At 35.0% G+C, this 14,155-nt stretch overlaps 1 long non-coding RNA gene across 1 annotated transcript; it reads left to right on the top strand.

Annotated features, from left to right (window-relative positions):
* The first annotated feature begins 468 nt into the window (after positions 1 to 468).
* LOC109612065 (uncharacterized) lies at positions 469 to 7,410 on the top strand. The gene is made up of 3 exons (XR_002194295.2): positions 469 to 1,215; positions 1,316 to 1,467; positions 7,025 to 7,410. It is a non-coding gene; the product is annotated as an uncharacterized LOC109612065 (long non-coding RNA).
* The last annotated feature ends 6,745 nt before the right edge of the window (positions 7,411 to 14,155 follow it).

The following is a 14,155-nucleotide window of genomic DNA, read 5'->3' as shown; positions in this document are numbered from 1 at the left end:
AATGTTGCTAGGTATAGTTTTATGAGGCTTTACTGTATTGTTGAAATATATATGTCAATCGCCAAGTATATTAGCTACTTACCTTCGAATAATCTGACGTAATTTATTGGTTTCTTAGTTATAAAAAAATAATATAAAAACAACTATATCTCAGTGAATTATAATCGTATGCCTATATAATTCAAAATGTCCATTCATAAATTTCGATACACTGTTCTGCTGCAGCAAGCATCTGTTGGATTAACATACATACTGAATGAGACACTTAAACCACATGACATTATATGGATAATTATGATGTCGTGTGGAAACCTTTAATTAACACTTTGTCACAAAGAAATATTGAAATGTTGTCACGTACGCCATCGAAGTAGTTTTGTGTCAAACACATGGCCATTGGAAAAAAAATTAATTGAAATTACTTTTCACATAAATTCAAAACTATCAATTTAAGCCCAATAGCCAGAAGTGTCGCGTAGGCCATGTTGTTTTCTTGAAATTGTTGCCAATTGAAATGTGTTAAAAACCAAAATAATTGATTGACAATTAACAGTTCACAAAAATTAAAGGTTTCTTTTGATAAAATTCAGTCAACAATCAGATATACAAACAAAAATGGCTGAAAAACTCCAAAATGTCGAATTTCCACACAAGTGATTATGACGATTTTTTGGTTGAACTTGCATGAGATCTTTTTGGCGTGCCGTTGTTATTAACGCTTAGCTGTGGATGCATTTTTATGGTAGTTGCCCAACAGCTCCGCTGATACAATCATATTCCTCTTGTCCACGGAGTGAAGGGTGTGAATGTGGATACGCTTTTTTTTCTTTTTGAAAGACCTCACCGAAGAAAAATATGGCGCTGTAAGTTAAGAAAAACGGCAGTGGAGACCAAGACAACGCCGCCTCACCAATTCCGCTAACGATGACCAGTTGAAGCCAACACATCTTTACCTACTATGGCCATTTGGACAGTATTAAAGCTGGTTTGGTCTTTTTGATCTTTCACCGGTATCCAGTACAATCAAGTTAAGGTTTAAATTCAAACTCTGGATTTTAGCCAATCACACTCAACTTCATTAGCCACAGTTAAAGGAGGCACAAACCTAACCAGCCAAATGAAGAGGTCTACAAAAGTTGTTGATGACTTCATACGTACATACTCGTACATGTTTGGTACAAATAAGCCAAATTCCCCTCACCATGTTGTTTTTTCGTACGTTCAATGTTGTCAGTTGACTTAACGAATTGTCTGCAGATACTTTCATTTTGTACTAAACGAACTCCTTCTTTTTTTTTTCTTCTTCTCTTTGCAGTTTTGTATTGCGCCGAATGAATGACGACGAGATTTGTGTCTACATTTCCATAATCACATTGTAATATTAGACTTCTTTGTCTTTGTGCCGCCATATTATGCCATTATTTGCCATTTGCGGGAATGCTGTTAAAAGTAATCTAGAAAGTATTTGTAAGTATTAGACGACAGAGTATTTGACTATTTATTATTCGACCAAAGATTAAATGGTATGGTTTAAAATACTAAAAAATATATAATATATATTCCTGATCAGAGTAAAATTAACATATCCTGGAACAGTGTGGCTTGTTTGTTCGGGATACCGTAGTATTTTGTTGTTGCAAAATGGTCAGGCTTATCCCTTTATTGTTGTTTTTGTAAAAACAACGTTTGTTTATTAGTGGAGAACGATGGTAATGTTTACCAGGGGGTAAGGCAGGGAATACCTAGGTTTCGGAAAGAGCCACCAATCCTCATCAGTTCCCTTGTTTTTGTCTGGGATATTCTCCCCAGAAGTTATTTTAAAAATAACTTCTATGACAAAAAACATTTTTTACCCAAGTGACGAGATCGTAAGCTCAATAGAAGAGGAACCAAAGAATTATATAAAACTAAAATTCTTTTGGAAAGTCTTCTAAATCTTACAACCGCACTTATAAACATTTTCATCTTTCTCCACTTGTTATGCTTTCGTTCAACCTGAACGAAGTAGCTTACGATCTCGTCACTTGGGTAAAAAAATGTTTTTTGTCATAGAAGTTATTTTTAAAATAACTTCTGGGGAGAATATCCCAGACAAAAACAAGGGAACTGATGAGGATTGGTGGCTCTTTCCGAAACCTAGGTATTCCCTGCCTTACCCCCTGGTAAACATTACCATCGTTCTCCACTAATAAACAAACGTTGTTTTTACAAAAACAACAATAAAGGGATAAGCCTGACCATTTTGCAACAACAAAATACTACGGTATCCCGAACAAACAAGCCACACTGTTCTATTTATAGACAAGGCACGGTCGACGAAGGGGTTTTTGTTGTAACAGACAAAACCAACTTACATGGTTATGCTACTTCGTTCAGGTTGAACGAAAGCATAACAAGTGGAGAAAGATGAAAATGTTTATAAGTGCGGTTGTAAGATTTAGAAGACTTTCCAAAAGAATTTTAGTTTTATATAATTCTTTGGTTCCTCTTCTATTGAGCTTACGATCTCGTCACTTGGGTAAAAAATGTTTTTTGTCATAGAAGTTATTTTTAAAATAACTTCTGGGGAGAATATCCCAGACAAAAACAAGGGAACTGATGAGGATTGGTGGCTCTTTCCGAAACCTAGGTATTCCCTGCCTTACCCCCTGGTAAACATTACCATCGTTCTCCACTAATAAACAAACGTTGTTTTTACAAAAACAACAATAAAGGGATAAGCCTGACCATTTTGCAACAACAAAATACTACGGTATCCCGAACAAACAAGCCACACTGTTCTATTTATAGACAAGGCACGGTCGACGAAGGGGTTTTTGTTGTAACAGACAAAACCAACTTACATGGTTATGCTACTTCGTTCAGGTTGAACGAAAGCATAACAAGTGGAGAAAGATGAAAATGTTTATAAGTGCGGTTGTAAGATTTAGAAGACTTTCCAAAAGAATTTTAGTTTTATATAATTCTTTGGTTCCTCTTCTATTGAGCTTACGATCTCGTCACTTGGGTAAAAAATGTTTTTTGTCATAGAAGTTATTTTTAAAATAACTTCTGGGGAGAATATCCCAGACAAAAACAAGGGAACTGATGAGGATTGGTGGCTCTTTCCGAAACCTAGGTATTCCCTGCCTTACCCCCTGGTAAACATTACCATCGTTCTCCACTAATAAACAAACGTTGTTTTTACAAAAACAACAATAAAGGGATAAGCCTGACCATTTTGCAACAACATTAACATATCCTCTAACATTCGTAGGGATCGAAATTGTGATCATAAGGATGTTATGTCTAAAATTTTTGTGGGATTAGAAATGAGGTATATCGATCCACGTTTCTGTATAGCCCCATAGAATTTTCTCCCTCGACGAAATTGTTTGAACATTTTTATAGATCCATTATTTATTACTTATTGTATTAATTATATATTTGTAGCGTCAAGATTTATCAATTTAATGAAAAACAAGTCAACAAGTTCCACCATTTGGAACGAATTTAAAAATTCTATTAAAATTTTAAAATTAAATTAAATTATTATATTCAAATTCGAAACTTGAAATAAACGGTGAATAATGTAGCTGAAATCATAAAAATATCGTATGTAGGGAGGTAGTGTTATATCGGAGCTGTGCAAAGACCTGGACCAGCATTGACAATTTTCTGTCACAGGCTGTAGCATCCATTACGAACTTCAAATACCACATCTCAAACAATTTCGGTGGGTATTGTACCTAAAATCGTCAAAATACCGAATATAGGGAGGTACTGATATATGGGGCCTATACAAAGACCTGAACCTGCATAGACAATTTTCTGTCACAGACTAAATTTCCCATAACGAACTCTAAATACTTAACTTGAAACAATTCTGGTGAATAATGACGGTAAAATCATCAAAATAGGGAATGTCGGGAGGTACCGTTGAATTGGAGCTATATGAAAACGTGGGCCTGCACAGACAATTTTCTGTCTTAGGATGTAGTATCAATTTCGAACTTCAAATACCAAATTTGAAACAATTCCGGTGAATAATGTCGCTAAAATCATCAAAAAACCGAATATCGGGAGGTACCGTTATATGGGGGTTATATGAAAACGTGGACCTACATGGCCCATGTACGAACTTAACCTGACTTCTGGAAAAATAAACATTTGTGCAAAATTTTAGCCTTCTATCTCAATTCATTCGAAAAATAGCACGATTACAACAGACAGACAGACGGACATCGCTAAATCGACTTAGAATTTTACGCTGATCAATAATATATATACTTTGTAGAGTCTGACATGAGTATTTCGAGGAGTTACAAACGGAATCTGATAATAAGAAAAGCGATCAAAAATTGTAATTGGCGTTCACGTTCCATACTGTAACGCCCACTTTATGACATTTTGAAGACTTTAACTGAATTCTCCAACAATTTTCATCGACAGTTGAAAATTTAATTCGTTAAAATATAGAATAAAAACCTTGTTTTTAAAAGGTTCTCTTTAACTTATGGTTGAGGGTATAAACAGCGGTCCATTTTTTAAGCGACTTTGGCTTAAATACTTTCTGAATTATTCTTAACTCATACTCTTAAAAATCCAAAATTTCAACAGTTTCAAGTCATATTACTAAGTTTTATAAGTCATACAAAATAAGTACTAATTTTGCGACAAAAAGTCGATAAATAAGTACTAATTTAAAGTTATCAAAGTCAATAAGTTCGTACCGAACACCCAATGATATTCATATTGGGCCGACATGATTGTCTTCAAAGGTACAGTAGTCATTTTAACTACCTTTTTTAAAAAGTCGGAATCGCTCCTACTTTCCTTTACTTTTTATAATCCTTTATACTAACAAAAGGCCGCTACTTCGTCAGCGAGAAGTTCACCTTAAAAATGTACATTTGTGTTAATTTTTTTTAATCAAAACTTCATACATCGTACTAAATTTTCAGACCTTCAAGGTTTTTCATATTATTCAAGACTTTCCTTTTTCAGAAAGAAAAATAATGAAATGTCTACCTATTAAACCTAAAAGTCTTCAAAATCTCTCATTTTGAAGTTTACCGAGGAGGATATTGGTAAAACCATTGAACAATGTACCCTCATTCATTTTGTCAGTCCACAAACTATTTAAACGTCTACATGTGTGACCCCCCCCCCCCCCCCCAAATTAACCACAATATTAAATGTCAACATTTCTAAAAAAAATTAATCTCCATATCTCAACCTCAGATACCAACAGTGAGCTTAATATCAAATTCCAGGGTTTCAGCTCTGCTCCTTAACCCAATACCAAATTTACTACTAATTACTACTTTTCTTAAAATTATAGTTTATTTCGGGATTACAGCTCTATCCCTTCAACCAATACCCAAGTTTGTACCACTTGGTATTTTTCGTACAATTATAGTACACATTTCCAAAGCGTATTCCATATTTAAATCTCAGATACCAAAAGAGACCTCAGTATAAAATTTGAGAATTACAACTCTAACCCTTCACCCAATACCCAATTTAGTACTTTGTCAAAAACTATTGTAAGTGACCTTAATATCAAATTTCAGCTCTATTCCTGCACCCAATATCAAATTTAGTACCATTTAGTACGTATCGTACAAATATAGTACACATTTCCAAAATCACCTCCATATCTCAATTCTAATTGTCAACAGAGGCCTTAATATTAATTTTGAGGATTCCAGGCCTATTCCTTCTCCCAAATTAAGTACCATTTAGTATTTTTCGTACAATTCAGTACTTTTCGTAGAATGATAGTACACGTTTTCCATATGTCCAGGCTACACATGAACAGCAACCCTAATACCAAAGTTCACATTTTAAGCACTACCTGTTCACCCAATACCAAATTGTACCAACTATAGTACTATTAGGTACTTTTCGTATACTTGTAGTACACATTTCCAAAACCAACTTTATTTCTAAATCCCATACACTAACAGTGACCCCAATGCTAAATTGCAGATTTCAAGCAATATCAGTACCATTTAAAACGCTTGCTGAACGCATTTCCAAACCCAACTTGCTATCTTAACCCTACCCAACAGCAGTGGCCACAATATCAATATTTCCAATTACCAGCTTCATCCGTTCAACCGAACCGGTATTGTAAGGTACCATTTACTACAGTTCTTACTTACATTGAGCACACATTTCTAAAAACCACATCCCATTGCTAAGAATTGATTGCCATACCAAATTTCAAGATTTTACCGCTATCCGTTCACATAATTCCAAATGGTACGGAATTTAGTGGATTTTAATACATTTAGTTTGCCCATCCTACACAACACCAAAAACCATTACTCCAAACTCCAGATTTCCACATCTATTCCTTCCTCAAATATCCAAAGTTAATACTGTTTAGTAGTTTTCGTATTTACAGACCCAACTCATTATTTTAACCCTACCCACCAGCGGAGACCCCAACACCAATATTTAAAATTTTCAGATCAATCAGTTATTGAAAATTTTATTAAAATATATAATCTTCTATCTGATTCCGCACCTCACCTAAATCTTATTAAATATTATAATATTAAATATTTCAATTTGCCCAGTCAAGGTTGGTTTAAAAAAAAAATATTTTTTGATGGAGGTACAAGAAGTAGTGGACTGATTTCCATTTCCAAAAAATATGTAAGTTTTCCCAAAAATAACGATGTGCCAAGTTTGGACCAAACGGGATACTCCTATCGAGAGTCATGGAAAATCTAGGTTAAAACTTAAAGTATCAAAAATTAAAGTATCGAGTATGGACTTCCCTATCCTCAGGAACTTAAGTGTCCTACAATTGCATACTCTTTGCCAAATTTAACTCAATTCTCGAATGCTCATTGTAGGGCACATACACACCGACACCAATCATCCAATTGACATTTGAGACTAACAGTTTTTCTCCATTGCCGCCTTTCCTGGTTTGAAATGATATTCTGCCAGTCATAAATCATCATCGTAAAAGGATTTACAAAAGACTTGTGCGACAAGACAATGAACCGAGTCGTTTGTCTTTCAGATCTTCAAGAAGTGCATAAAAACAATCGAGAAAAACTGGCACACAATGAAACCAAATGAAATCAGGCAATGATTAAGCCCGTCCTTCCGTCATCTGAATGCTTTCCAAGACAACAATAAAAAGATGAAAACAATAATAAAACAAAACTGTATTTTGACAATTACAATGATGACAGATTGATGGTGATTTGTTTATGGCCGTAATGGGAATATGTCATCATTGTTCATAAATGCATCGTGATTAATGATTGAGGAGCGGCGAAATTGTTTTTTGTTACGAATTTAACTTTTGCGAATTGGATAAAATTGAAAAGAAGTCCAGTTTTGAGGTGAAAAAAGAAACAGTTTTGAAAAGAAGATCAGTTTTATGTGGCAATGTTTTAAGGAAAGCAGATATATTTTAAAAAGCATTTATGTAACTTCATCTAATAACGATGTGTAAAATTTGAAGAAAATCATAAATTTTTCCATTTTTTGGGAAAAATCTGATGTTATGCACATTATGGGAGGTATATTGCAAAGTATTGCAATATACTCCCATAATAACCTTGAATCTTTATTGGAGAGGTACCAGAAGTAATAGGCCGATGTCTATCATTTTCACATCGGAACTTGCGTTAGTAAAAATGTTGGGATGAGTAAAATAGGAAGAGAATCGGATGCTTATTTCGCTTTTTATGTGACACATTATTATACCAAATTTTGACCTATTGTGGGGGAGGTACCAGCAGGAGTGATCCAGTATATCCCATCTTCACACCTGTTTTTTTTTTTTTGTTGTTAGAAACATTGGCAAAATTTCAAGACTATTATTTCACATTTTATAAGAGTTAAAATTCTTCCAAATGTCGACCCTTTGTGGGGGAGATAATTACTGAAGTGGTCCGATATATTCTGTCTTCACACCAGATCTTGTGTTTGAAGACAATCGGACAATTTTTTTTCACATTTATAAGAGCTATAATTATTCCGAATTTTGACCAGATGGGAGGTACTTGCTGGAGTAGGCAGATATTGTAAATTTTGACAGCTGACCTAGAACTGACAAAAATATTGGGACTTGATTGGGCCAGATTTTGCACAAAATAGAATGGTCCTTCCTCTTTCTATGAGGTAGATTACTTCCTTTGACCTTTTGTGGGAGAGATACCAGAAGAGTGGACCGATGTTGCCCATCTCTGACAATATTTCGATGTACCAAGTATGAATCAAATCGATGTACCAAGTATGAATCAATACTTGCGCAAAAGGCAGCCAAACAGACGGACGGACTTCCCTACTCGACTTCAAATGTCCTGAAACTAATTTGGTCTAAAGAGACGTAGGGTCTAAAGTCTTTATTTCGATGAGGCACGTTTTGGCCATATCAAATTATATATACCCTCTCTATCCATATGGCTCAGGTTATAAAAAAGTGAATGGGAAAATGTTGACTCTCAGACACAAACCTCGCTACTACCGCCCTTGATTTGTCCTTGTTACAAAAAAGGCGTCGATCATAAATTCCTCGACCTGGGGACATAGCCAGAGAATCAAAACTATTCCAAACTTCCATAATTAACACAACAACATATTAAGACATCAACACAAACAAACTGCTTGACTGATCTAATGAGTCATAGACCCCCCCACAATGAATTGAGGCTAATTAAGTTTTCTGCATATCAACATTTTCGCTCATAACGAGGTCATGCAAAAGTGTACCGACTGAAATACTCCAATGCTAATTCATTGTACAAAATGCCAAATGCAATGAACGACTGGAAATCTCAAGCCCCAAATGCAATGCGGCCACAAATGTGAACAGCGACTGGAAACACGGCATTACAATTAGAAAAGTGAATGAATAATTAACGAACCAAGACAACGGCGAACGGCACTAAAAATGTGTAACAGCCAACGTCAAATGCATGCAAATTACGAATCGCGATGAAAGTTAAAAACTTTATGTTTTAACTTGGCTAACGAATGAATGACGTGATTTAATAGTTGGTTAGATTTGCATTGCCCACCTCACTCCCTCGACATCATCAGTAGCAGTAGAGGCAAGTGGACGACTAGTCGGCTTTGGTAGGAAATGCACAACGGACTTGTTATTATCAAAACTAAATAATTTATGTGAAATATGTGTATGTGCAATTGGTGTTTAATACATATACCAATGCATGACGTTGGCTTAAATGTTCCTTGCGTATAGCCTTATTTTTGTATTATTACGAATACAATGTAAAGGACTTGTTCCTAACATGCCTAACTAAGTGGCGTGTCCATCAAGTGAGAATCGTATTAGTTATACATTTACATTTTTAAACACGAACTACAATTTGACTGGTAGGTAGCATTACAGGACCTCTAGATGCGTCGAATAAATTTGTTGACTTTGTACGTACATACTGATTCCTATTACCCTGTTTACGGAAATTGTAGAAGAATCGAAGAAAAAAATATAAATTGGTCGCCTTTTTGGTGAAAAATTGGCATAAGTCTTAAGCTGATCTCATCATAGTAAATTCTCGTGAGCAGTCTTATAACTACGCCGAGACTTAGATCTGCGTTAAAATATTTCGTCGTCTCTTAATTATGCCTTTAGCCATTTGGCTACAGACGATATATATATATATATATATATATATATATATATATATATATATATATATATATATATATATATATATATATATATTCTCCCCAGAAGTTATTTAAAAAATAACTTCTATGACAAAAAACATTTTTTTACCCAAGTGACGAGATCGTAAGCTCAATAGAAGAGGAACAAAAGAATTACATAAAACTAAAATTCACGAAAACTTTCGATACTTGTCAAACTTGTTACATCTTAATATTAAAATCAAAATTAAATCGAGTTCAGAGATGAGGTCCGTTACCAGAATGGATAATATCGGACGACTCCCAATATCTCCCCCACAAAGGGACACATTTTTAATAACCAGTTCTTTTCAAACTTCACACATCAAAATATTTCAACCAACACAAGATCTGGTATGAAGGTAGGATAAATCAGTCCACTCCTTCTAGTAGCTCTCCACACAATGGATCAACTTTTAGAAAAATCTAGAGGTCATAAAAAGGAAATAAATTAGCATCGGATCCTTTTACGCATTAAAATATTTCTACTAATATATAATCTGGTGTGAAGATCAGAAATGTCGGCCCACTCCTTGTGGTACCTTTCTGACAACAAAGTCAAACGCCATAATTTTTATATATATATATATATATTTTTTTTTTAAATTTTATTGAATGAAAAATATCGGAAATTAGATTTGTTCGAATTGAACACCTTTGGCACGAATTTAGGCCCCCAAACGTCAAATAAAACCGTCACACGCTGCCCGAATGTTGCCTTGCGGTATTTTGGCCCATTCGCGGCGAAGCGCTTTCTTGAGGTGATCGACACTTTGGTATTGGTACTTTGGTGCCAACCGTGCTTTCCAAAAGACTCCAGACACGATAGTCCAACGGATTGGTATCCGGATATTTTGGTAGCCATTGTGCGCTGGATATGAAGCGAGTAACCATTCTTGGGTGGCACGTGCTGAGAGCGATGGTGCTGAGTCCTGCTGGAATGTCCAAGATCTGATCCGATCAAAGGATCCGATGCTAATTTATTGACGAAACTGTTTGCGTGTCCATGGCTTTAACACACCGTCCAGAATATTTTCGGGAGAATATTCAGTATTTATTCAGATGCCACGGCTCTTATGGCGGCCCACATCATCACCATGGCCGGCGCTTGAGATCTAGTGGCCAACCGAAGATGCACATTTTCAGCTGACCCCTTTGGCAAGTAAACACGGTCATTTTGTTTGATTACAAACTGTTGGACAACGAATGTGTTCTCATCGGAGAAAACTAAATTCGCCAGTTCACCACTTTCGGCCAAGCGAAGTAATTTCTTAGCTTTTTTGAGTCTATTTGCTTTCTGTTGCGGTGTAAGTTCTTTGACATTTTGGAATTTCAATGGCTTTACCCCGAACTGATTTTTTAATATTTGCCGAATGGAATATTGCGATATGTTCAGCTCACGACCCATATTTCGGCCATTGCGACGCGGGTTTCGATCAAGTCGCTTCTTTACTTTTCGAACCATTTCTGCTGATGTTGCTGTTTTCTTCCGTCCACTTCCTTGACGTCGTGCTACGCTACCATTATCACGGTAACGAGCGATGGTACGAGATACAAAAGATTTATTCACATTTAAATGCTGGAGTGCTGTAACGATAGCCACTTGTGGTTTTACAGCCAAATATAAATAAATCACACTATCACGCTTGAATTCCATCGCGAATAACTTTTTTTCTGGAATACTCTCACCAAAATATTTTTGTACGCTTGTAAACAATATAATTAGCTGTCACTGGAATAATTTTAACAGTTTTTGGACTAATGGCCTGGAAATGATAGTCTGAAGTTTATTGCAGTTTTTTCATCTCACTCTGTATGTTCGCCCGATATTCGGTATTTGTTGAGGATTTAAAGTCATGCAATTACTGTTTCGGCATGTTGGATTGCTTACATTTTTTTTTGGTCAACATTAATCTTCCATACTTTCCAGTGAAAAAATCGGACTAATAACACATATATTTTAACAATGCCTTGCCCCAGGAATTACTCGTGAGTAGTTACAAATTACATCTTTTTTTGATCCCCACCTCTAAAATAATCAATCTCTGGTCTTCGTGTATTGAATATTGATTATTTTATAAAAGAGAATATTTTAGTTTTTCTCGTATCAAAATTCGAATCAAAAATAAGTAAAAACTAATAAGTTAAGCCTTACATAGAAACTAGCTTTTACTTCGATTTTTACAATGGAATCAATGAGGGAAATAGCCATATGAGAATTTTTATCAAAAATTGTTCAGTTTTGAAATTCAAATTCACCACTAAGCTATGGTAACACTTACAACATTCTCACATACTCATAGCACTTTCTGTTACAGAACGAAAATTATTTGTTGTGCGAAGTTGCATGGTGCACGAATGCAACTTATACGTCGCTTTCTTTTTTTATTCTTATCTACAAATTCTTATTTTAAACTGTTGCCAAACAAAAAAATCTAACTTGTTATCATTGTATTAAAAGCTTGTAGACCTGTATATATAAATAAATTCAACAGAATGTTTAAACACAAAATTAGGAAATTGCGTGTCGATTTGTGACTTACATACAAAGTCGAATGTCTAATATAAATTTCTCATTACACAGATGCAGTCATGGAAAAAAGGAATCCATTAACGATATTAAAATACTTGTTATACATAAATCGTGTAGTTAATTTGACTTGAGACCACACGTGATATTTGTAGATTTAATGAGCTTTCGTGTGAGGTATGATATAAAATAAGCAGTAATTACAATTCATTACAGTGATCCATAATTAAAATAATCTAATTATGCAAACATGTACTTGTTAAGCTAACTACATTGTGATGGCTTGGCACAAATGTTTGACTCGTTAGCTGAGACCAGAGTTGCGACTAAGATCAACTGACTACTGTGAAAAATAAATAATTATGTCAAACTGGTACAAAAATCTTTTTTTTTTTTTTGTTCAAAATTATAAAATAACTACTGTGGATATAAGGTTGCTTAGGAATATCACATCAGATCTCTAGTTGAGAGAGATATTTAGATATATCAAGTTTGAAAATCATCGCTGGAATGTTTCGCAATTTGTGAGAGATATAAATATTGAAAATTGAGACCCTTTGTGGGGAGGTACAACAAGAAATGGACCGATACTTCCCATCTTTACACCAGATTTATCGTTTCTAAATTATTGACATGCGTAAGATTTAAAGAGAACCGGATACTTATTCCGCATTTTATGAGAAATATAATTATTCAAATTTTTGACCCACTGTGGTGGAGGTACCAGAAGGAGTGGTCTGATATATTCCATCCTCACACCTAATTTTGTGTTTATAGAAATACAGGAAAGTGCCAAGTTCAAAAATAATCGGATGCTCATTTCGCATGTTATGAATTTTATAGTAATTCAAAATGTTGACCTCTCTTTTGGGGAGGAGCCCGATATATCCCATCTTTACACCAGCTCTTGTATTAATGGAAATATTAGAATGTGTGAAATTTAGAATTTAGGATTATTTATTATTCGAAATGTTGACGCTTTGTGGGGGAGATACCAGAGGAAATGGACCGATATATTCCATCTTCACACCAGATCTAGTAATGGAAGAAATATTGGCATTCGTGAAATTTGAACAGAAGTGGATTCTTATTTCGCACCATAAGGAGTGGACCAATATATCCCATCTGCAGTTCAGATTTTGTGTTAATATTAATATTAGGATGTGTGAAATTTGAATATAATCGGATAAGAGTAATAATTATTTAAAATTTTTACCATTTGTGTGGGAGGTACATGATGGAGTGGGTCGATGTTGTCCATTGGATGGAGTGGGTCTATCGTATCTGATATAAATATTGGGATTTGTAAAATTTGACGAAAATTGAATGATCCTGTCTTGTTCCATACGGACGTTTTTTTTTTATGTTAAAATGTTGACCTTTTGTGGAAGGCGTGGACCTATATTACCCATCACCGAGCTCGATTTGAGTTTGACAATAATATCACGATGTACCAAGTTTGGATCAAATCGGATACTACCTTCGAGAGTCCAAAGGGATCCTCTAGGTCCAAAGGGATCCTCTAGGTCCCAAGGGACCTAAGGTCTAAAACCGTTATTTCGATGGATGCATTTTTTAGGCGCATCAAATGATATATAGACTCTGTAGTCATACGGATGTAATGATACCCTACACCACTAGGCGTATTTAGTAGAGCTCCCGTAACAAAAAAGTTTATATTGTTAATTTATGGGAAGTAGATCATACCAAGTATGAACCAAATAACATTATTGGAGCAATATAAATACCGGACCGAGAAAAAATCTATTCAATTTGGACTGATATTTCATATATACTTAGCAATAGCCGTAAAGTCGGATGAAGAACCTATATAAAAATCTTAACTGTCCCGATAAAATTTGCCACAGGTATTTTCGAGCAGTATCTGATGCCCGAAATCTAATATCATTGTTGTGGAGTGCATATTACGCATGTAGGGGACTTAAAATCGGATAA

This window comes from Musca domestica, unplaced genomic scaffold, assembly GCF_030504385.1.
Source record: "Musca domestica strain aabys unplaced genomic scaffold, Musca_domestica.polishedcontigs.V.1.1 33, whole genome shotgun sequence".
Taxonomy (NCBI): Eukaryota; Metazoa; Arthropoda; class Insecta; order Diptera; family Muscidae; genus Musca; species Musca domestica.
The sequence above is the reverse complement of the archived record's forward strand: the minus strand, read 5'-3'. Positions and strand labels throughout refer to the sequence as shown.